We start from the raw sequence: 26,869 nt of genomic DNA on the forward strand, positions 1-26,869 counted from the left end.
CTTTAAATGATTAAGTAACTATGTACTTCTTTTTGGAGAATATGTACTTCTATTACTTCTGAAGCTTGAATTTTATTGTGCTTATTCTTTTTAATATTTCTAAAAGTTATATTTCCCTAACTCAAGAATATATACCAGATTGGCATATTATTGAATAGAATTTCTAAAATTAATTTAGTTTCTCATTAGATAACTGTCTGATAATGACTTTCTAACAGTATATTTAAAGACTCTACACTAAAATATGACTGACTTTTTTCATGTGGTCATCTTTTTGCTTATAATGTGTAAAGACAATCAAAGTATAAATGTGCATTTTATGCTTATTTTCTTACATAAATTCTAATTACTGTGTTAATTTGAGTTTATTGAAAAGTCTGTATTAGTAAAGTATTTTATATAAATATTTAGAGAAGTGAAAGAAAACTCTCCTTTAAAATGAAAAAGAAAACTTATAGGCTAAATCCCAGTAGTAACTCATTTTTCCTATTCAAATAGCTTTTGGTTTTTCTAATACTTTATTATGATCCTTAGAGATATTTAAATCTAGTAGATCAGAAACTAGTAAGATTGGAAACATTTTCCTAAATTATGCCTTATACTGTATGGTAGGCTTAATAATGGACCCCTATATTTCTATGTACTAATATCTAGAAGTTGTGAATATGTTACCTTACATGATGAAAGGGACTTAGAAGATGTGATTGAGTTAGGGTTCTTGAGACAAGGAATTATCCTGGATGATAGCAGGCGGTCCAGATGTAGTCACAAAGATTTTTAAAAGATAGAAGGCTATGTGAAGACAGACTCAAAAGGATTTGAAGATGCAATGCCATTGACTTTTAAGATGGAGAAGGCAGGCGTGAGTCAAGGAATAAAAGGAATGCAGCTCTAGAAGCTAGAAAAGGCAAGGAAATAATTTTTTTTCTGTACTCTCTGTAGGGAGTGTGGCCCAGCTAACACCTTGATTTTGGCTTGGGGAAATACACTTTGGACTTCTGACCTCCAGAACTGTATTTTCCACTGTGTTTGTGCTAATTTGCTACAGTGGCAATAGGAAAGTAATTCACACTATTTCACATAAATTAAAATCAAACACTTAGAAGTTAGCTTGAACAACACTTCCTAAAAATGTTGAGTTTTACAATATGAAACATTACTTAGTTCATGCTACATTTTTGCCAATGTAAAGTGCAAAAGTCAGTTTCTTTTTTCTTGCTTAGATAAAAATGCAGGTGATCAGTGTCAGATTTTTTATAAAATTTAGTAATTTAAAATTAATCCATGAAGACAAAAATAGTCTTTCTTTATGTCAGCTGTTGCCTGCAGAGAGATGAGAAAGGATTTTTTTTAAATTTGGTGTTCAAAAACTTTTTAGAATAAATATATTTTCAGATTCTCAAAAATACATACATGGATAGCCCTTTGTCCCTGAAACTCACACTACATAAAATTAACTTACACTCAAACTAATATATTAAGTGTCAAATAAATAATTGTATTAGGTAGTTAATTAGAGAAGGAATTAATAATAAAATCAAGTGATTGCCTTTCCTTTAATGATTTTAGAACAAAAGCAAGAACCCTTACTTTAATTGAAAAGGATTTTTTTTTCACACAATTCTTTTTTTTTTTTTGATAAGACTCCTGCCAGTTAGTGATTCTCTCTTTCTACATTCAGTTTTATCTGTGACAGGTATACCTAGAGCTTGTAACATATATTTACACTACCCTGTCAATTTGAAAGGTTGCACTTATATTTCCATGATCATCGCCTTTCAAAACTCATTGAGTGTACAGTTTTATTAGGTTCACTTATTTCTTGAGTCATACAGTTCTATTGAACTCTAGACAGTTGTTGAATACATATAAAGAAAGTACTGAAATTTTTAGTTTATAAGAGATTTGGGGTTGTCATAAATTTTGGATTATTTTATGAGGAAAACAATTTTCATTTGATAGGTTATATGGAAGATTTTGGCTTATTACATATATATCTACATATCTTTAATTTAGTATGCATATATATTTATATGCACACATACCTTTTTTGCTTCCTTTCTAAATTTGAGTGTAACTATGTGTTCAAATGCTTGTTATTTTCTGAAGATAACACAGTACCATTTTAGCTTTTTATATATGTATAAAAAGATATATAATTTTAAATTGTTTATTAAGATATTAATATAGCTATATTAATAATTGTTATATTTATCAATAATTATTTATCACTAGTTAACAATTACTAGTTATCTATTATTATTAATTACTAGTTATCATTATGTATAATGTATAATAATTATTATTAATAGTTATTTATCTCTAAAATAGCATATGCTAATAATTTTGGAAGCTGAATAATCAGTTTCCAATGATTTTTAAGCATTGTATGATGTATGTCAATGTTTGATTTTGTTTAGTTGGTCAATAGTGGAGTTGCTGAATCGTATGGTAGTTCTATTTTTAATTTTCTGAAGAACCTTCATACTGTTTTCCAAACTGACTGTTCCATTACATCCCCACGTGGACAAGGTTTCTCTTTTCTCCACATCCTCACCAACATGTGTTTTCTCTTGGTCCTTTTGATGACAGCCATTGTAACAGGTGTGAGGTGACATCTCATTGTGGTTTTGATTTGTATATTCTTGATAAGTAATTATGTGATCACCTTTTCATGTGCCTGTTGGCCATTTACATGTCTTCTTTGTACATGACTTTTTTATTCATAATTTTATGTATTATTATGGCATTCTACTTATAATTCTTTGGATAAGAATTATTCATTGTCTTGTGGGCATTGCACCAAATATTTTCATAGGACAATAAAAAATAATGTTATATTTATCAAACCCATTTAATAAATTGAGAATTTCATGTTTTGGTAAGGTATAATTGAATGTCACACAACTGTGTTAGTGAAAGTAGAATAGAGAGCTTCAGTAAGAACAACAAAATTAAAACATTATTCATAGAGTTCAAAGGAAAAAAATCACAAAGTGAATGTCTAAAAATATCTTATCACCCATTTGCCTACCATTAGTCAGTTATAAATAACTCAATCCTGAACATGTTGTGTGTCAAACATATCCTAAGGGGACCCATGGTGTGTCATCCTCTACCCTTGACTAAGGTTGGAACTTGGACTTGCTTCTCCCCAAGGGAATACAACAAAGGGGATGAGATGGTTGATTCCATTCCATTCTATTACACTCTATCTTAGCAGATTACTATGAGAAATTTTCCTTCTAGCCTTCAAGAAACAAACAACCATGTTGTGAACTGTCCTTGGTGAGGGCCACATGACAGGGACCATATGATATGAGGGAAATATGCAGCCTACAGTCAGTAAGAATACAGGACCTCTAGATTTACAACCACAAGTAAATGGATTCTGCAAAACAATTTGAATAAGCTTGGAAGTGGATTATTCTCTAATTTACCCTCTAGGTGAGATTAGACTCCAGTCACCATCTTTATGGCAGTACTGTGAGACCCTGAGCAGAGGACTCAGCTAGACCATGCTCAGACTCCTGACCTGTGGAAACTCAGTTGATAAATGTAAGTTGTTTTAAGTCATTAAATTTGTGGTAATGTGTTACATAAGAGCCAAAATTAAGTACACTTGGCTTAGTAATTTTTATTACTGAAATCACTCTGTAGTCACAACTTCAACAATTCCACCCTGATAAATTTACCTCTTGTATGTCAAGACAATTCCTTCTTGTATGCCATCACCTACAATTCTTTAGTTCTATTCGAATATACAAACCATTGTTTCTATTCCCTCTTCACTATTGCTAAACATCTTCAAATTTTCACTTCCCTCTTTGTCCATTTTGGTTCCATGGCTAATATTCATAATCACACATTTCCCTCAAATTCCTTAAGCCATTCTCTGTTCATCAACCAGGTCTATTAAAACTCCAATTTTGAATGAACTGCTTACAAATTAAATCTCATAATATTTTGTGATTTTTAAAAATCAACTCCATGCATACAGTAGAACTGACAAAAAAAAAGTTGGAGTACTTTTTCACTTTACACTTTCATATTTCACATCCAAATCCATCAGCAAAACCTGTGGATTTTAAAATAAATACAGAGGCACTAAAACTTGCTCTAAATATCTGCAATTCTAAGTCTTAGTAAATGTCTGCTACAATATGACTTTCCCCATGAAGTTTACCTGGAGAGAGAATAGACATCAAACCAAACCCTTTTTTATCCCACAGGACTCAGAAGAAGTAAGGGCGTCCCACTGTCCTAGGTGTACCAATAAGTGTAGATTTAGAGGATAAGCAGTAAGAGTTAAGAGTAAATTAAGCCACCAAACAGGTGCACTGAATCTTGCACACTCTCCTTAGATGGGAAGATAAAGAGAAGTTATTGTGACAATGGGACAGCAATCTCCACTCCCCAGCTGGCAGGCAATGTATCTGTGGCTAATGAGGAGCCATGCACAGAAGTAGTTGAAAGCGGGAAGCAAAAGAGGTGAGAGAAAATGAGCTCTGAGTTTCTGACTGCTGGCAGAAACCAACTGGTACACAGCAGAGGAGGCAGGACTGTCTCTGAAGCAAAAAAAAACAAAAGATAAAAACCTCCTTGATCATCCCCCCACAGGCTAGATTCCCCTGCATTCCTGACTGCTCTGCATTCCCCTTGGGAGGAGGGTTAGACTGTTTTTTGTTCCTGTAGAAGAAAACACACACATGCCTGAACACACACACATGCACAAACACAAATTCAACTTATATGGTTTATGAACCAAAAGTGACTCTGTCAGTGCCAAATCAATGTACTGTTGATGTGAAATGTATAACTGCCATTCATAATTTTTGCCTACTTGCCCTTTAAGTGTTCATAAAGTGTCAAAGGAGATTCTCCCATTTAGGGACTGCTGCATATGGAGAGTGATTTTTTTTTTAACATCTTTATTGGAGTGTAATTGCTTTACAATGGTGTGTTAGTTTCCGCTGTATAACAAAGTGAATCAGCTTTGTTATATCCCCATATCTTGCCTCTTGCCTCTCCCTCCCACCTTCCCTATCCCACCCCTCTAGGTGGTCACAAAGCACGGAGCTGATCTCCCTGTGCAATGCGGCTGCTTCCCACTAGCTATCTATTTTACGTTTGGTAGTGTATATATGTCCATGCCACTCTCTCACTTCATCCCAGCTTACCCTTCCCACTCTCCATGTCCCCAAGTCCATTCTCTATGTCTACGTCTTTATTCCTGTCCTGCCCCTAGGTTCTTCAGAACTTTTTTTTTTTTTTAGATTCCATATATATGTGTTAGCATATGGTATTTGTTTTTGTCTCTCTGACTTGCTTCACTCTGTATGACAGACTCTAAGTCCATCCACCTCACTACAAAAACTCAATTTCATTTCTTTTTATGGCTGAGTAATATTCCATTGTATATATGTGCCACATCTTCTTTATCCATTCATCTGTTGATGGAAATTTAGGTTGCTTCCATGTCCTGGCTATCGTAAATAGAGCTGCAATGAACATTGTGGCACATGACTCCTTTTGAATTATGGTTTTTGGAGAGTGATTCTTGTCCGTTCCCATGTGGTCCAAGAAAAACAATGTATAATTCCAGGAGTTGAAAGGAAATTCACAACCCTGATTAAGGAATTAAAGACAGCAGGAGCATTGAAAGATGCACTATCTCAATATAGCAGCCCTGCATGGCCAAGGGAAAGGGTAACAAGAGCTGGAGATTTCCAGAGTGGAATATCATCAGTGTTGGCACCTGTAGCCCCAGCTCTTCCAGACAAAGTGACTACAGTGGGATCTATTGCCAGGATTGATGACGCGTGATATGCTGCTGCAGACATTACCAATACCCTTTTATTCTATTCCACTGACACTTAAGAACCAACACTATTTCACATTCATTTGAAAAGGCCTCTGGTGTACATCTGCCATGATCCCCTAGGGATGCTTAAACTTCCCTGGCATTTGCCACTACCGAGGGGTCACAATATGACATAAAAGCCCATATACTCTCTGAGTCCACAGCTTTTACCACATAGACCAGGTCCAGTTGGTGGTGGCAAAGTCAGAAGCCTCAGTCTTGGTTCTGAATGTAGTATTACCATACCTTTAACAAAAGAGGTGCTTGATAAACCCTGACACAAATCAGGTTTCTGCTCACCAAGCATAGGTGTTTGAATATGTGAAAATTCCTCTGTTACATCATTGGCCATCTACCACTAAAAGGAAGATAAGTACCATATGAATCCTTTGAATATTAGAGACAGTGTGTACTTCACTTAGACATTTTACCTGGACCTTCATACAGATTCCCCAGAAATCAGAGATTTTTGCTTGGGGCCTGAATCAACCAGCTGTGGTGGAAGCTGACTTCAGTTGTGGCTCTCTCTTTACCTTTGGGGCCCCACAACCCTAGTGCTCCCTGAGATCTATGCTGCTGATTGGAGCCTCTGGCAACAGTAGGCCGCCTCCCCCCAGAGGCATCCCTTGGGGTTTTGTACACATTGCTTCTCTCACAGAGCCACCAGGCAAATCCCTTTTGTAAAGCAGTTACTGGCCTGCCTCTGATCTCTCAATAAAACTGAAAGTTTGACCAATTAAGATCCTTGTGACTGTCTGGTCTGATATCAGTATTTTGAGATGGGTTGACTTTGACTAAAAGCTAATAAGATGAGAAGGGCCCAACCAAGCTCACCTGTCAAATGAAAATTCAAGAGTGTAAATGGCCTAGTCCAAGTGCCATATCAATTTTGCATGATGGAGTGGCAGCTATCCTTTTGAGGAAAATCTTATGTTGCATTCCACCACCTGAAGCAAGGGCACTGGGCTCTTTATAGGTCTTGATGGATGGGTTTTCCTAAATACCTGGCCCTGATTCATTGCTGGTTTGGCAAAGTTAAAACTCAGTAGTGGCTATTGTGATTCTACTGTTGTTTAGCCTGGGTGTTAACCATGTAAAACTAAAATCAGACATGGTTGTACTGGTCACTAGTCAGAAATAAAGGGAATTCTCATAGCTCTGGACAATGCTACCATGGATAAATTATGTTATATTTCCACTGACTCTTGGACAATTACCAATGGCCTAGCTGAGTGGTCTGCCACTTTAGATACTATGGATTGGCAGATTAAAAATAGCCTCTTTGAGGCCACAAACTGTTAAATGATATTGAGGCTATTGATTGCAGTCTGGATCACTTATATAGAGGCCCATGGCAAAGGTCCATCCTTTGAGGAGACGAACTGAAATCATGCTGCTTTTCAAATCTAGAGTGATTGGGTCATGACCATTGACACTTGGATGCTTACTGATCTAAACATGGCAACGCAAGACACCCAGTAAAGGACTACATGCTGTGATACAGAAGCCACCACTGCACGCAAGAATTGTGACTCCTGAAAAGTTTGGCCTGTTTTCCTTACTGCGGAGGAAATCACATTAAATTAGATGTAGCCCCTTCCCTTCCCTGGCAAACTGACTACATCAGACTTTTGACCCCTTCCTGGGGCTTCTAATAGTGCCTCACCACTTGTGACACTTTTTCAGGCTATGCTATTGTATTTCTTTCTTGTTGCTGTGTAATAAATTATCACAAATTAAAAAGTGTACCCATTGATTTGTTCAAAGTTCTATAGGTTATAAGTCTGGCTTAATTGGCAGGATTCTCTACTCAGGGTATTATTCCAAGGGCAAGATAAGTTCTGGAAGAAAATTCACTTCCAATTGTATACTTGGTATGTCCCTTCCTTAAGGTTGGAAGACTGAGGTCCCTGTTTCCTTGCTCTCTGTCAGTGGGAGGCCACTCTCAGCTCCTAGAAGCCACCTACATTCCTTGATTCCTGGTCCCTTCCAACTTCAAGCCAGCAATGGCATGTAGACTCAGTTCTCATACTTTGAATCTCTGACTTCCTCTTTTGCCACCAGTCAGAGAAGACTCTGCTTTTCAAGGGATCATGTGATTAGGTCAGTCTCAACTAGAAAATATTCCTATTTTAAGTTGAATTGTAGAGGACATAACATAACCTTGAAACAAAACACTATTTTCAGTGCTAGGAATTACGCAGAAGGGGGACAGTGTAGTAAATCTTGAAAGTCATTTTAGAATTCTGCCTAACACAGCTGTTAGTAGCCCAGTCTAATCAGTTTACTCTTAAAGCATCATTATGGCACCTGAACCTAATCTGCGTTATGTATTCACCTTTCTATACCATTTACAGTCTGACAAAAAGATTTTATTTTATTGCAAACACTAGACAGCTTTGGACTGGTAATCAAGATACTTGATGGATACTCCATGCTTCCTCCCATCCTTAGGCACCTGGTATTTTTCATTTGAAATGACCTTTAAAAAAATTAAATCAAATTTACAGAGATGGAATATAAAATAGAAGTTGCCAGCGGATGGGAGCAATGGTTTAACAGGGCATTATTGTTTAATGAGTTTCAGTCTGAGATGATGAAAAGTTCTGGATATGGATAGTGGTGACAGCTGCATAACAATGAATTGATACACTAGTGAATGCACCTATGCCACTAGATTGAATTGCACACTTAATATGTTATATTAAAATGGTAAATACGTTCTGTATATTTTACCACAATAAAAAATCAACTTGAAAGGTTTCTGATTATGTTTCTCTCACCCCCTCCTGTGCTATTCCTTAGAAAGGCAGTTTGGTTAATAAGTGTGGCCTTCCTCACAAAGAGATCATCTCTGCTTGGCAGTGCCCTGGGAAATGACTAGTATGGAAAGGATGGTAGGTTGTATGGGATAGTATAGATAATGATCACTTGGTTGAGTCCAAGAATTGGAATTAACATGTTTTGAATTTTATAATTAAATATAAGAAATTAAGCATATGTTTATGTGTATGTTTCATACATTCCATTCAGCAATTTAAATTAATTAGGCTTTTCATGATCCTCAAAATAAAGATTCAAAATTCATAAAGCTAGCATGTTGTCAATATTTATAAAAATTGCTTCTTGCACTATTCTACCATATAATCATAAACAAATCATGTCTTATTTGAAAAAATGAATATATCATGGAAGGTATTAATCAGAAGTGAATTTCTAGTTTCCCCTCTAAATATACTTTTGGAGAGAATATATAGTACTTGATATAACTCACATGTACAGAATCTAATAACAGGTTCTTATAGATTACTTTTTTATTTCCTATGAGATACAAGACAAGTGACTATACATATCATTCAGAAGATCAGCGTCATGTATATCTTACACATATATATTTATATTTAAGACTTTTTTTTATAATAATCTATTTTGGGTGATTTTATTTATTTATTAAATGCATACTTAAAGAAAATACTCTATAAAGTTAGTTCATCACTATTAAAGAAGTATTCCATTCTGCTAATCTGGATGTTTACAATTCTAAAGCTATGAACTGAACTTATTTTTATAACTAAAGTATTTAAACAAAATCTTTACATGAGTTGCACTTAAATTGACTATATTATACATGCTACTTAATAACACAATATCTTCTCAACACAGTTAACTTTGAAATTTTACTTTAGTCTTTGGACAAACACCTGGAAATAATCTGAAGAGAACTTTTTAAAAGAAAATAATTTTGTCATTTAAAATAATTGAAAGCCTATGGAATGTGACTAAAATCTGATTTATAAAAATGATTCACTTACAATTCTGGCCCAGTACCTACTGAAATAATATCGCCCATTGCCTTTGATAGTAAATAACATAAATGGTCTTTGAGATATTAGTACAATAATATTCATAGAGAGGGTAGGAAAAGTTAATGCATAGAAGCTTCCTGATTAATAACAATGTCATTAATGGTTCAAAAAAAAGGTAAAAACACTTTCACATAAATGATGACAGAGGTCAATCAAACAATCCTGAAAAGACAGAGGGAAGCAATTGTCATCATACATGGAGAAACTTAAGACTTAAAGAAGCTGAGTGATTTGTCAATGGCTACAGAGCTACATAATTTTGTATCCTCAAGTAAAACTCCTTCATATGACATTGTTACTTCCGATATGGCATGTGGGCACATACAATAATATTTTTAGTGACTTTCAGGTCAAACTGAAAGTGATTCATGGTTGGACACATACTTGAAGAAATAAGTCAAGCAATAGCCTAACTTCAGCTCAAGATATTTTGGATACTGATAAATGACCATTGGCAAATGACAAGCCTTCCTCATCATCATTCTTATCTCCCTATGTCAGTCTTGTCTCCCCCAGTCCTCAGGGCAAATATTTCCTTTTCTTCAAGAGTCAAAAGTGAGAAAAATCTATTAAATTTCTTTCTAGTTAAAAAAAAATGGATTTTTTCAGTTTTCACAACATTTAAAATTAGAGGAGAATTTTTACTTTAATTCTAAAGGGGAAAAATAAGGATATTTTCCTAAGTCACTCAATGCATTAATATGACATAAATTTTCAGGAGATAAATGGTTAGTATGATAAATGACTTTTTAAAATGCAATGAATAGATTAAGAATCCTGTCTTTCAGCTCTAAAAGAATGATAATTTGATATTATTTCTTTGCTTGAGCATTTACAACTGTCTACCAAAAAATGTGTTTAGCCCTAAAAACAATTGCAGTGTTGACATTTGGAACTCTTCTCCATCCTTACTCCATGAATAATATGGTTTTCCAGCCCATGTCATAACTTCTTACCTCCTTAAACCCTTTTCTTCCTGCACTGTGTGTTAGGCAGAATAGTACACCCTCTCCAAAGATGTTCATGCCCTAATTTCTGGAAAGTGTAAATATGTTTCATTACATGGCAAAAAGGATTTCAAAATGTAATTAAATTTAGGGTTTTGAGAAAGTGAGATTGTCCCATATCATCTTGGTGGGCTCAACGTAAGCACAAGGGTCCTTAAAAGATGGAAGAGGGAGGAAGAAAAACCAAAATATGAGTCTGAGAAGAAGATGTGATGACTGAAGCAGAGGTAGGAGTGATGCAATTGCTAAAAAGCGAATAAGAGCCAAGGAATATGGTCAGCCTCTAGAATCTAGAAAAGGCAAAGAAGTGAATTCTCACCTAGAGTCTCCAGAAAGGGACACAGCTATGGGGAACCCTTGATTTTAATCCACTAAGAGCCATTTCAGACTTCTGACGTCCAGAACTATACTGTAATAAATTTATGTTGTTTTGAACCACTAAATTTGTGGTAATTTGTTATAGCATCAATAGAGAACAAATATACACTTGATTTAAATATTTTAAAATATACATTAATCAATCTTAAAACAGCAAAAGTTCACTATACATTAATATAACATATTTTTATGAAAATTATCTCTATTTCCATAAATTTGTTACAACAGTGATATTATCTTATGCTTTTGCAAATCTTTCAATATCTGGCTTGATAAAGAGAGCTGGATTTTCATATTTGCTTACATTCAGTCTATTGTGATATGTAAGTTTGGTTGACATCCATGAAGAAAATCCACCCTCCATACATATTTAGTTGGAAATGGAAATGCATTTGAATTGTGTACCAGAAAATATCCTCAGGCAGGAGATGCAAATATAGAAATGCAAGATATATATTAAAGGAGATGTCTGTGAAAGATACAAAAGAAAGAGAGCAAGATAGCCAGGGAGAACTTGCAGACCGTGATGCTGATCTGACTGCCAAGAGAGGAGAAAGGGAAGAAAGAAGGATCTGGGAGGAAGATCTCAGATGTCAGTGTAGCTTTTAAGAATCTTGGCTAAATGAATGAGGAGCAGCAGATTAAAGATTGACAACTAGTGGAGTTCCAACTCAGACAGAAATGGTCCAGTTTTGGTACCCACACTGCACACTGCTCAGTCATTGATGGGGAGCAGCTGGCACAGAGCAATGCTTAAGCCTACTTGTTACAGTGAATCTCAGAGATGTAGCATCTGAAGGCTCCTCTACACTTCTCAATGTTGTTCTTTTCTTGAAGATAGATTGAAGTGATGTACCATTATAACTGAGCCATTATCCTCTTCTGATGACTGTAGATATTCTTTGATACTGTTCCGAAAATCAACAAGTGGAAATTTCTTAAAGTTTAGTTGTGATGTATCATCTGAAACCCTATTAATTTGTTTGATACTCTGCTACGTTAAAGTCTATTGGTCTATCTTGCACTTTGAATAGAAATTTTATTCACAAATGATTTTGTAACATCATGTATTGGTCATTTGGAAAATATTGATTTAACTGAATTATGTGTTGACATATTTTATTATAACATATAGATGACACAAACAGATGGAGAGATATATCTTGTTCTTAGATTGGAATAATCAATATCATGAAAATGACTATACTACCCAAAGCAATCTACATATTTAGTGCAATTCCTATCAAATTACCAATGGCATTTTTCACAGAATTAGAACAAAAATATTCACAATTTGTATGGAAATACAAAAGACCACGAATAGCCAAAGCAATCTTGAGAAAGAAAAATGGAGCTGAAGGAATCAGGCTCCCTGACATCAGGCTATACTACAAAGCTACAGTAATCAAAACAGCATGGTACCGGCACAAAAACATAAATATAGATCAATGGAACAGGATAGAAAATCCAGAGATAAGCCCACGGGCAAATGGTCACCTTGTCTTCGACAAGAAAGCAACAATATACAATGGAGAAAAGACAGTCTCTTCAGTAAGTGGTGCTGGGAAAACTGGACAGCTACATATAAATGAATGAAATTAGAACACTCTCTAACACCATAAACAAAAAAAAATAAACTCAAAATGGATTAAAAACCGAAATGTAAGGCCAGATACTATAAAACTCTTAGAGGAAAACATAGGCAGAACACTCTTTGACATAAATCACAGCAAGATCTTTTTCAATCCACCTCCTAGAGTAACAAAAATAAAAACAAAAATAAACAAATGGGGGCTAATTAAACATAAAAACTTTTGCACAGCAAAGAAAACGGTAAACAAAACAAAAAGACAACCCTCAGAATGGGAGAAAATATTTGCAGACAAAGCAACTGACAAGGGATAATTCTCCAAAATATACAAACAGCTCATGCATCTCAATATCAAAAAAACAAACAACCCAATCAAACAATGGGCAGAAGATCTAAATAGACATTTCTCCAAAGAAGAAATACAGATGGCTAAAAAGCACATGAAAAGATGTGCAATATCACTAATTATTAGAGAAATGCAAATCAAAACTACAATGAAGTATCACCTCACACCAGCCAGAGTGGCCATCATCAAAAAATCCTTAAACAATAAATGTGGGAGAAGGTGTTGGAGAAAAGGGAACTCTCCTACAGTGTTGGTGTGAAAGTAAATTGGTACAGCCACTATGGAGAAGAGTATGGAGGTTCCTTAAGAAACTAAAAATAGAGCTGCCATATGACCCAGCAATCCCACTCCAGGGCATATATCTGGAGAAAACCATAATTTGAAAAGATACATGCATCCAATGTTCATTGCAGCACTATATACAATAGCCAGGACATGGAAATAACCTAAATGTCCATCAACAGAGGAATGGATAAAGAAGATTGGTGTATATTTATATATATATATATATATATATATATATATATATATATATATGTATGTATAATGGAATACTACTCAGCCATAAAAAAGAAGAAAATAGTGCCATTTGCAGAAACATGGTTGGACCTAAATATTGCAATGCTAAATGAAGTAAGTCAGACAGAGAAAGACAAATATCATATTATATTGCTTATATGTGTAATCTAAAAAAACGGTACAAATGAACTTATCTACAAAACAGAAATAGAGTTACAGATACAGGAAACAAACTTATGGTTACCAGAGGGTAAGTGCGGGGAGGGGTAAAATTGGAAGATTGGGATTGACATATACACAGTACTATATGTAAAATAGATAACTAATAAGGACCTACTGTACAGCCCAGGGAGCCCTATTCAATACTCTGTAATGGCTATATGGGAAAATAATCTTAAAAAGAGTGGATAGATGTATATGTATAATTGATCACTTTTTTGTATACCTGAAACTAATACAACATTGTAAATCAACTATACTCCAATAAAATTTTAAAAATATATATATATAACATATTTTAAAAGATCATAAATGTTAATGTCTCCATCAATCTCTTCAGATAAGTCAAAGTATTGAGAAGCTGTAAAATTCACAATGGTGAATATAAGCTTTTTAAAGTTCTACTTTTAGGAATTTAATTAGACAATGGACTGATAGTATCTGGATATACAAATTAACTATGAATATTAAGATAAAAAATGATTGTCATTGACAATGAATGCTGTTAGTTATATTTTTCCCTTGACGTGACAGTTCACTTCATTCTTTTTTGAAAAACTGTCTGCCAGATGTCCAGGTCTGAATAATCATAGTTTGTCTGACAATTGTTTTTCAAACAAAAATGGTATTTCATGCAAAAAACAGTTGAGATTGCAATTCAAACTATTGTCCCGATGTGTTTTCTAGAGAAAATCATAATACTGGTATGTATGTGGCAGAATTGAATTACGGAGACTTCTAATTGTGGCACACAGAATATTAAAAAGATGGCACTCAGGAGTTAATGTTTAATAAAATTAATGATTTTTACTGCTGCTTAATCAATAACAGTCTTAGATGAGAGTTTTGGTTTTGGTTCTGGTTTTGCTTTATTTGTTTGTTACCTTGAATGTGCAGTAGTGAAGAATTCAATATGACTCTGAGTATGATTTTAGTGTCACATTTTGAATCTTGCTAAGACAGGTAGTGTTACACACCACTGCTTTTGTACCAGGAGCGAAAATGTCAATATAATTTTAAAAGGCAAAAAACTTCTTTGTATTTTTATTAAACTTTGAAGACACCTTGAAAAAGTCTCAGGGACCTCTAGACATCTGTGGACTATACTTTGAAAACCAATGGCCCACAACCCATATTTATCAAATTCAAGGTTAGAACTCATGGCTCCTAACACACAGTCTAGAGCTGGTTTCCACCATATATAATACAAGCTCCTCATTTCCCCTCTGAATCAGAGAGGAAAAGTTTTACCAACCTCCTTCCCTTTCTTTTGGAACTCCCTTTATGACATGTCCTCCTTTCCATCTAATTTATGAATTAAATTAAAATTGTATAATTCCTGAATTGGCCAGTTTTCCCTCTTGACATGGAAAGTTAAATTATTTGGAGTTATAAAACATTTTTTCTCTAGACAAAGCCTTACTTTAACAACCATCATATTCTGTATGCTTGGAAATTTTTTTTGATGTCCGAAGCTGAACATTCATCTTCTCTTTACCTTTTAATTCCTTTCATAAGAATCTGAACCTCACTAAAGCAAATAGTTGTCTCTGTCAGAATGGGAAGAGATTACATAAAAGTAAACCCAAATAGATAAGCACAATAATATATTTGTAAATAACAGAATCTCTACCACACAAGCAAATCCCATGACAGAAAACTCTGGACTTTGTCCTTAAATGATTCTTATGCTAAATAAATAGAGGCTTTTCACTCCTGCTTTCAGATAATAGTTTCCATCTTATCCCTTTAGATAGCCTGGTCTCTTTTGACTTAGAATTTGTTTTAAAGTGCCCAGCTTTTGTTTTCTCTGACATTATTACATGTTGTCTATGTCTATGTTAACTTTTCTTTATCTGATTACCTTGCTATGAAGGTTTCTTTTCAGTTCCCTCCTCTAGGACAATGTTTTAAAAGTGAGGTAGGGTATAGATTATTTTTTCAGTTTTCTGAAAATCATTTTTTAAATATATTTTCCAAGTAATCATCTTTCCCACTAATCCTTTTACTTTAAAGAATGAATACCAAGAGTCCTAAGTTTAGATATCAATACTGTTACAGTTTCCTTTTTTTTTGTTTTACAGTTCTGTAGATATATTCTCAAGGAGAAACACTTAAAGCATAGCCCACGTTGATTTTTGTTTCAAAAGGGAAATTGTCCAACCACTCAAGATGCATTTATATTTTAGTTTTCATGCAAGCCTATTAAGTGTGGTGCCATTTCCTTTTTAAAACTCGGATATTTTTGGCGATCACTTTATAGTAAAATCTAATGGACTTCAGATCCACAACTCAACTATTTATTTATGTGATGCACTCAATTCCTAGAGAATTTCATCAAGAATAAAATAAGAGTGGTTGAAACTTTTATGGATTTTTCATTGCCTTTTGACTCTGTGGGCAGAAACTGTTTACTACCTAATCTATACTTACTCAATGTAAAATGCTAGCTAGTAATGTATGCTTCAGTCCTGAATTTCAATAACACTTCGAGATTCAGGGATAAGAGAACAACTGATCTTCAACACTGATCCTGAAAAATCAAATGAAAAATCTTAGTGGGGAAAAGAGAGCGATGCCAGACTCCCACCAATCTATTTCCTTTCTGTCCATATTATTTTCAATCACTTTTGATCCCATAAGTAATGTAGATTCTTACATTCATGAACTGCAAGTCCTCTCAACTAAAAATGAGTGACTAGCTACAGCAATGAAGAAGGAATTATAAACACAATAAATTATCCTTAAACATATACCTCAAAATGTAATTCAAACCTGATCACCTCATATAGTAAGATTTTGTTTGTTCATTTTTTAGTTACTATGGCACTCATTTTCAATCCATACATTTTAGGGTCAGTAGAATTGACTATGAAATTCTTTCTCAAAATTTCACATTTAAATGTTGCAATACTGAAAATCTACTGTAGTAAACGTAGAGTGCTAACGACAACTAGCATGAAAAAAGTCCAAACTAAAATTGTTTTGGCTCCAGACTATCATGTAAGCTTTTCAGACTGTATGAGTGTTAGCGTTTTTATTGATATGAATAATGACCTTTTTTTAAAGAGAAACGCTGGTTTTACATTTATATGGAGATAAGGAGTTATTCCTGGAGGTCACATTTATATGGAAGGAAGTTCATAACTTAGTCAAGATTCTTTGTTAGATAACTTATATTTAAGGAACAACACTCATGCATACTCACATGCATACAACTTTGCATTGTGAGGCTTCCAAAGTATAGTTATCCACAATCAATGAGTACCAGAATCCTAGGACTTGAAACTCTTATTAGAGAGTCAGTCTTAAACTGTCGGCTAAACTGTTGTCTAAAAACTCCTGTGAGAAGTGATATTTAAACTGGCTTAGAAAAAGATATGTGAGCCATTTAGAAGCAAGGCAGCTATGGTCTTGGACTATATCGTCATGTATTAATTTAAATCCTCTCAGATATACCTATTGTGTTACATTTAAACATTGCTGCTTCAACTTTTTGTAAAGACTCAGTAAATTTCCAATGTTATGTGTTTTTAAAAGAAATGATCTAAATTTCTAATATTATTTTTAATATTATTAACATTATTATTAATATTATTTTCCTAATCACCATATAAAAAATTAGTGCCATAAGTTAACCCAAACTGAAACATAAAACAATCTTTGGTAACCTCAAATTTCTACTGTGTTTATTTATAATAATGAGAATTATATAATAAGAATAATAGTAAAAACAAACAGTTAATAATACTAAATATATGTCAGATAGTAATTTACATACTTCATAATTTTTACGACAATTCTGTGGGCTAGGAATTCTCACATGAGAAAACAGAATTTCAGATGAAGAAACTGTTTTAAAAAACTGAATTTCTTTCCACGTACTTCTTTCCACTTTCATTACTAGAAAGAGCTGTGCTATATTTAAACTCAACTATGGCAGCCATTGATGATTTATTACCTACATATTTCATAGTAATAAACACATTGATTTTATTATATGATAGGCATTGTTCTTAGCTCTTTGTATATATTAACTTATTTAATTCTCAATATAAGCTATGGGACTTTATAAATAAGGAAACAGCTGCCAAACTTGCCCAAGTCACATAGATAACCAGTTTTGTTTTGTTTTTCTTTGCAGCATGCAGGGCTCTCACTGTCGCGGCCTCTCCCGCTGTGGAGCACAGGCTCCAGATGCGCAGGCTCGGAGGCCATGGCTCACGGGCCCAGCCGCTCTGTGGCACGTGGTACCCTCCCAGACCGGGGCATGAACCCGCGTCCCATGCATTGGCAGGCGGACTCCCAACCACTGCGCCACCAGGGAAGCCCAAGATAACCACTTTTAAAGTTGGAATTCAATCCCAGGCCATCAGTCTTGAGTCTTTGCCCTAATCATTAGCAACATTCCCTTTGTTATTTGTATTTTTCTTTACTTTTGCTTCATATAGTATCTTTATTCATACTTTCCCATGTCAAATTCCAAATTTGTTTATTATTTACATTTTCCTGTACATTTTTCCTTGGAGTCCACTTCATAATTAAATTGGATTATAACTATATTACATCTAGAGTTATAACCAATAATAATAGCAGGTTAAATAGATGGATAGATATGTTAAATCTGTGAATTTTGTAATACAATGTAATGTTGTTAAACCAATACTACACTAAATATTTCTAATTCATATATATATGTTTTACATATCTTCCAAGAATATAAATTTTGCTTAGTTAGAGGGCAAACAAATTATCTTTGTTGTTGTATATAGATAATAATTCTGTAAATTCATCTAAGGCAATTGATAAATTGGAAATACATATGCAATGCCACTCTGTTTTTTAGTTTTGGTGGGTTTTTTTCCCCTAATTTAGCAAGCTCAAGATTGCAATTCTTGAGGAAATCATTTTGCCAACCAGCATAGTTTTCCCACTGACAGCATGGATAAGGTAGTAGAATGTTGTTGTAAAATTTGGTAGTGAGTAGATATTATCAAAATCTGTCACATTTTCACATTACCACATTGATTACAGTTTGTGAAGCAGTGGGAGTTTGGAAAAACAAAGCAAAACAAAATGAAAGAAAGGACTTTCCTAACTTTCTTCCAAATAATTCACTAGAAAAAGTGAAAAAAAGTTGAAATCTGTCTAGTAGTACAGTCATTTATAAAATTAGAAGGCACATGCTGGCAGATGTTAGAAGACTTAAAAATGGTAGGTAATTATAGATAAAGGAACTTTCTGTTAAAGACAGTTAGCTGCCGCTCTGCCTGGCTAGGAAATTAGATTTCAGACCTTGTTCAGTTTAACTTTCCACTTAACCTTAGACATTTTGATAACGGACAACTCACTGCACCATTCTTCATCTGCACCCTTACAATCTAAGTTTCCTTACTATATAATTTATCTGACTTCAAACAATATTGACTACTCAGAGATAATGCCTTTGCTAATGACTGCTTGATATAAATGAGATCAGAGAATTGCAAGGCCTTAGACTTTTGGTGTGCTCCATTCATAATATCTAGTTGTTGAAGCAAGTATGTCTGCCTTTAATTCTTACACTGTAAATTTAAAATATATAGTCTAGGTGGTAGCACTAGGGAGAAAGGGAGAAGGAGGACTGCTTGTTCTCTGAATTCAGTTCTTCATACCTTATTGTTCTACCATGAAGACTTATCATTTAATCTCTTAAATTTTATATTTACCCAGATAAATTTCAAAGATAACATCAAAATTGCATACTTCAACAAGTAATCTTCATCCTTTCTCAAAATAACATGATTCTAACAGAGAAGTAAAAAATGAAGGATTCTTGTATGAAACTCTATTTATTGCTAATTATTTCCATTCAATTTTAAAATTAATTACAGCTAGGCCAGGTACAAATCTGTTTGAGTCTCACAGACTATGATATTATTTTATCAGTGCATTAAGAATAAAAAAATCCTCATGTTTCTGTGGACCTTGTATTAATGATATTTTATGGTTATTGATAGAAATATGAAAACTACAGCATCACTTGAGAAATCAGGTCAATTTACTCTTCTATACTAACTAAAATTGAAATGTTGGTAGGAATAAAAATAATTGGAGTACTAATTTATTTTTTAATATTATTAACAATTGACTATGTTGTGAGTTGATTCTAATAGCTATTCATATGGATACATGGCTACTAGTTATGATCTCCTTTCCCCTCTGATGGACTCTTCCATTATCAGTGCTTGCACAATTCCTCTACATATTTTACCAGAGGATTTATTACATTTTTTTCTTTATTTTCTGTTTATGTACAACTCCCTATTGCTAGAAAATAAAACCCCAAGAAAGAAATCATAAATAAATAATCTAGTAGTTGATGTGGCATACGAAAGTTGCAGAAGTTGTCAACTAAATGAATAAACTAATTAATAATATAAATACAGAAATGTATTATTATTTATTTCATACTACGTTGTCACCAGTTTGTTGTGAGAATTAAATACGTTACATAAAGTGATTAGCAGATTATTTGACACATGGGAAGGATTCAAAAACAGTTGTTCAATAATCAAAAATATTAAAATATTGCCTTTTTATCTTTAAAGAAAGTGCAACATACCTTTACTCTGGGAATATACAAAAGATGAATTTTTAGAGCCCATACCACAGGACAGATATTAAACTGAATAATTCCACATATTAAACATGATGAGCTAATAAATAAAATGAAATAAATGGTGATAGAACAAGGTGATTAGCAAAATATTGTAGATTAGGCATATATATGGCAATGGGAACAGACTAGAAGAAGAATAAAAATGTTTTTCTGGTGGTTTATGCTAGTTGATATGGTTTTAGAATATAAATTAATTATATTAAAGACCTTTTTTTTTGTGTGTGGTACGTGGGCCTCTCACTGTTGTGGCCTCTCCCGTTGCGGGGCACAGGCTCAGTGGCCATGGCTCACGGGCCCAGCCGCTCCGCGGCATGTGGGACCTCCCCGTCCCGGGGCACGAACCCGTGTCCCCTGCATCGGCAGGCGGATTCTCAACCACTGCGCCACCAGGGAAGCCATATGTTAAAGACCTTTAAAGCAAATATCCCAATATATTTTGCATTTTAAAATGTTAAATTGATGTATGCCAATTTTCAAAAGAAAACACTTTTCACAATTTCCAATTTTCATAGAAATAAGCTATAAAATGAGTGAATGCGCAGATAACAAAAGAACTGAAATTATTCAAATGAGAAAACAGTATACACTAGTTAGGAAAATCTGTTTTGTTAGTCACTAAAAAAAATTAAGCTTTGTATGAGAGTCTTCTTCTCAGTCTTGTCTTGAGTTACATTGAAATATATCTTAAGATCCTGAAAAAAGGATGGAAAAAAAATCTGTATTGTGTGTTTTTGTAAAACCCTTGAAATCTAACAGTAGATTATGAGACTGCTCACTCGGCCATAAAGTAGTGGTGTGCCGATCAGTTGTAAACATTGTAAAATCAACACGGTGGATGGTCCTACATAACTTGCCCAGAACACAGGAAATTAGAAAATGCTATGTGGAGTCAGTTCAGTTGTGGATGACCTAAGAAGACTGAAGCAAAAATGTGAAAGGCAGAGTGTGGGGAGCTGGGAGCAGGAAAGGGAATTGGTAAATACCAACTTTTTTCCCAATGTGTTTACAGCTTCTTTGACTTTCCTCTGAGTTTCTGCCAAGCACTTAATTTGTGTTAATTTAAAATATCAATGTGCATTTTTTCAGAAAACATCTTCAAAAGGCTCAGTGAAATGTCAGTATTATGTCAATGTGGTATGTGGAGAGCATACCAAATTTGGACCAGGATAGGCCCAGAAGGCCCAGGATAGCCTCCTTGTTTAGCACCTACTATCTGTGTTATCTTCAGAAATCAAATAGCCTCTCTAATGTTTGATTTTTTTTATTTGTGAAATAATGATATTCATGCTTTTGTCACAGGATTATTTGGGTATTAAATAATACGATATATGCCAGCTCAAGGAATGTTCGTTTCTAAAGACTCATGTTAATGACTGATGAATATGCTAAATCCACTATATCATGTCTTCTTCTGTCACATGGAGAAGTCAGTTCTTAAGCTTAAAAAGAAACATGTTTCAAACAGTTTTCTTTTTTTAATCAAAAAAGTAAGCATGTTTCTTGAAATACAGATCATAATGCTTATATTTAAATCAGTATCTCCTAAGGTAAAATTAAACCTAGCTTTATCTATCTAATTACAGATTTCAGAGTAGTGGAATTTGCCTTAATCATATTTAACTGTTTTGAATTTAAATAAAGTTTTAAGCAAAGTCATGAGCTCAGGGTTGTTTAAAATAATGAATTTGATGATGTTGTTTACTTCCCCAACTTTTTGTGACATTGCAGTTCCAAAAACTCGTATACCTTAAAATTTATTCATGCATATTTTCAACTCTGCAGTTTACTGAAGTGGGTATGCTAAATTATGTTATTTTCATGCTAAGGATTGCTCAGTGAAATGAATATTGTGCATAATTATGGAAATGACACTGGTAATTAGCTCAGAGTAGCTGCAGAGCCTACATAAGTTAATTTTTAATACATAGTTAAATTCAAAGAATGTTTTCAGTAACACTGCAATATTTATTTACTTATGCATTATATATTATTTAAGTGGACAAAATGTACTTTATAGTCATTAAATTATAGGTATCACTAATTTACTGACCCTGAAGACAGATAAGCAAAGTTAAAAAAACTATCTTAACTACCTTTATAGTCAACACTTTCTGAAATGTTGCACCTTTCAGAAAAATTATTCAAAGCTACTTGTGTATAATTGGCTTTATTAAGTAGTAAATTTTTGTTTGGTGACTAATTCAACACAAATCAGATATAATTGAGTGTGAGCCAATGATATCAAAATATCTTAGTCTAACAATTTAATGGCTTTCTCTGGGGCAACTAAATTTCCTTTAACAAGGTTTTAATGTGCTTTTGCTCTTTCCTATTTTGTCTTTTAAATCCTGTCATAGTGGAATTCATTTGCTAATTAAAATCAACACAGCCTAATTAGTTTTCTCTAATATTTCTTTGTGAAGGACACTATTTTGTGCTAGGCTAATCATTGCTCTAGGATTAATGGATACAATGATAATAGAAGAGCATCCACTTTGTGTTTAAAATTTTTATATTTAACTACAGAGTATAGACTTTCAGCAAGTAAATAAGAGTGTCCAAGCACAGTTCTTAGATCTTTTTTAAAAAGTAGCTTTCTCCTCAAGGAATTGATTAAAGAACAAAAATTTAACATTAAAAACAACTTTATATAAACTGACAGATACAAAAATCAACATAATATTTTTCACAAATTGTTTTAAAACCACTATACTTTTGCAAAAAATTTACCATATTTCTTGGATTACAGCTTCTTTAAAAGTTAAAGCATTTAATTGATTCAGATTATTTTTTTTAATATGAAGTCTATAATTTGTGAAGGTCTACAGATTGGCTTGAGAAAGTCCATGAAATTCCTGGAAATTATTTTTAGAACTGTGTTGCAAAATGCACATGTGGATTTTTCTAGAACAAGATGTCATAGCTTTGTAAGATTTGTAGAGAGGTTTATGATCTATAAAAGGAAAGAACAATTAAATCTATAAGGTTGATTCTAAACATGAATATCTGTAACTATCTGAGTTTTTGTTTTAGGTACATAACATATTTTACTCTTCTATTTTTATTCTAGATTAGCAATGCATTCAAATTAAAGAAATTAGTATATTCTTGATTTGAATGGCATCCAAAGGAGCTATTCATGGAAATTTCTCATGAGGAATTGATGCTAGTTTTTCCATCCTTCCAGTGTCACATAAGATAATATGAGCAGCAGCCAATATTTCTTAGAAAAGTATTCATTCAGAGTGTGATATTTTTATACTAGTTAATACTAGCAGCAACGATAGGTACACCATAGGAATAGGAAGCATTTGAGTAAAATCCAGAAACGATCTCACATCTCCCTCAAATGTGTCCTTTCTCCTTCATTAGGAGAGTTGCTGCATGTAGAGGAGGCATACCTATGTCAATGTCAAGACTCCTATTATGGATCATTGAGATAAACTGCTATCATGTTAATCACTGCCAATTGTTAAGATTTCATAAATCATTCCTTATATTCAACCAATGTTTTTGGTAGCTTTTAAAGTTTTAGGGACCTTAAATATAGTTGTTACAAATTCTAGATTTTCACTACAATTTTATGTAACTTTATTTTATTCTGTACCAAATGGTGATTATATATTTTAATATATATTGTATATATTTATACAACTTTCTATATACAAGTATTTAAAAAATAAGAGAAATATTCTTTAACCCTAGGTACAAAAAAAAAAAATGGCACATGTGGTCACTACATTCTGCTATATACAAATTAAAAATCTATATTTAGGTAGATTACATATACTTATATATGTAAATAGAAATAAATTCTTATACGTGCTGTTATAAATCAAAAATGGCTTATGGGATTAAGATAAAATTGCTTAATCTTAGAGAGGCAGTAGACACACACACGGAGAGAATGCCATGGGAAGGCTGGCAAAAACAAGCCAAGGAACTACCTAAAAGTTGGTGAGAAGCCTAGATCAGTTGCTTCCCCAGCTCCTTCAGAGGGAGCATGGCCCTATCAACACCTTGATACAGACTTTTGGCCTCCAGAACTGTGAACAAAATTTCTATTATTCTAAACCTCCCAGTTTATGGTACTCTGTTTAGCAGCCCTCACAAACTAATATACTCGTCTAATTACTGAACCTTATTTTTCTCATTCTAAATAGAAAAATGTTTATTCTATGTATGAAAGTGTTTTGAAACATATAGCAATGTACAAATGGAAAACATCGCTATAATGACAATAATCTAAAATGAATATGTTACATTCTAATTGCGACAGGTAATCTTGACTTTCTAATAAACCTAAAAAAGAAAATATTGCAATCACATTTATCTGCATGGTTCCCAAATTTAAGATTAAAAGCAGTTTAATGAAAGCCATAAGACACAGGTTGTCATGGTCAGAAGGTATGTTTATATAGTGAGACAGAATAAAGATAGAAAAGAAACAATATTTTATTCACATTTGTATTAGAACCATAGCCACGTTTCTGGGTGTTTTCTCTGCCTTATGTTCTATACAGTTAAATGTAAATGTTGATATGAACTTATATTGCTAATCATATTGTTAGCTCATAACTATTAGACAGCTATTAGACTGTTCTCAGGTATAACATTATTATGTGAAACTACTACCTAGATTGACCTGTCATATTATTTCTTAACTCAAAGATTACAGCAAGTACAAATCAGTACAGGATATATTACAAAAAAGAATGACCATTCAACACACATTCACATTTATTCATTTACTAAATAGTTATTTAATGTATAATTAACCTAATATACTTAGCACACTGAGAACAACTTATAGCATATAGATTAAAATATCAATGAACAATAAATTATGTGTTTTATTTGCAGTCAGTCTGATACGGTTTTTTACAGTGTGTCTCAGTAATTTATTTTTTTTTAATTTTTGGCAAATGAGAATGCAGATTATCATTTCTAACACAAATGTTGAGATTTTACTGATCAAGGAAAAGACTTGAATCAGTAGAACAATAAGTAGGTTTTAGGTTCCAAGACTATTTCAGAAATATCAGTTTAAAACAAGGGGTAAGGTTTCTTTACACTGGTCAATGATGTGATTGAAAAAAATGGCCACATGATGTTTCAATTCCTACAAAAAGATAAGGATATGGAGTTTAAATCACTTGCCTGGCCTTGTGACTTGTTCTGACCATTAGAATGAGGTGGAAGTAACTTTAAGCAAGTTCTTCACTCAGGCCTCCAAAAGCTTGCAGATTTCTCTCTTGTTGCTTTGGGAACCCCCCATTTACCCTGTAAAGATGCTTGAACTGGTCTGCTGAGTAGTAAGCAGCACAAGGATAATTGCCCCTGTCATCCCAGCTAACTTCCACACTAGGGAGTGAGACCACTAGGGAGAATTCACCACCAGCCAATCTCTCAACCATCAGTGGACACGGACACAGGAGCAAACCAGCTCAAATCATTTGAACTTAGCCTAGACCAGATTAACACAGTAATAGCAGGACTGTGATCTAAATAAATGGCCATTGTTTTGAGCCACTCAGATGTAGGATGGTTGATGCCAGGAGTAGTAAACTCATATAGAAATTGGTTCCTGGAAGTGGGATACTGCTGTCAAAAAAGAAAGAAAAAAAAAAAAAAAAAAAGCATGAAACATGTAGAATTGCCTTTGGGAGAAGGTGGCAGCTCCTCATTTTCTAGCTTACTTACACAATTACCTACTTCACTGCTCTTTCAGCCTCTGATAACCATTGGCTTACTATCAGCCTTTGCTAATAGTTTCCTCTATGCTTTTCCAGTTTCTGCCTGCCCATGCTACATAGTAGTGAATATATGAATGGCCAAACTCTCATGTGTGATATCTTGGATAATAAGAAATGCATCCAATGAATGTTTGGATCTGCATAAGGGGACCATCAGGCCTAATGTTGCAAGTGGCTGTTTGGTTTTATTATCTGTGAATGATAAATAACTACAAGAGAGGAAAGAGATAAAGAAAGAAACTTTCAGTTTGCAAGCGGAATTGAGGGGTAATATAGAGGAGATATGACTTGCTAGGTTGGAAGAATAAAACTGTCTCTCATCCCCAGTCTTCTCAGCTAGTAAAATAATCTCAAAGTTATATGAGGCTTGGGGTCAAAATTCAAATCAAGAGTGTGGCTGTAAGATCCTTAAGACCTCTGAAAGATTTAAGGCAGGATCTAGTGTACCAGGTCCTACACAAAAACAAAACAAAACAAAAAACAAAACCTAGACAAAAGAGGCTCAAACAATCTTATGGGGATTGTTCTTTAGTAGCCTGACAAGCCACCTGAAAGTGAGAAGAGTCTGTCTGGAAAAGAGTTGTGGGTGTGACTTTTGCCATGTGAAGTGATAACATTTCTGATACACATAAATTCCACAAAGGTTGCATAAAAGTGGTATCA

Source organism: Kogia breviceps, chromosome 16 (genome assembly GCF_026419965.1).
Source record: "Kogia breviceps isolate mKogBre1 chromosome 16, mKogBre1 haplotype 1, whole genome shotgun sequence".
NCBI lineage: Eukaryota > Metazoa > Chordata > Mammalia > Artiodactyla > Physeteridae > Kogia > Kogia breviceps.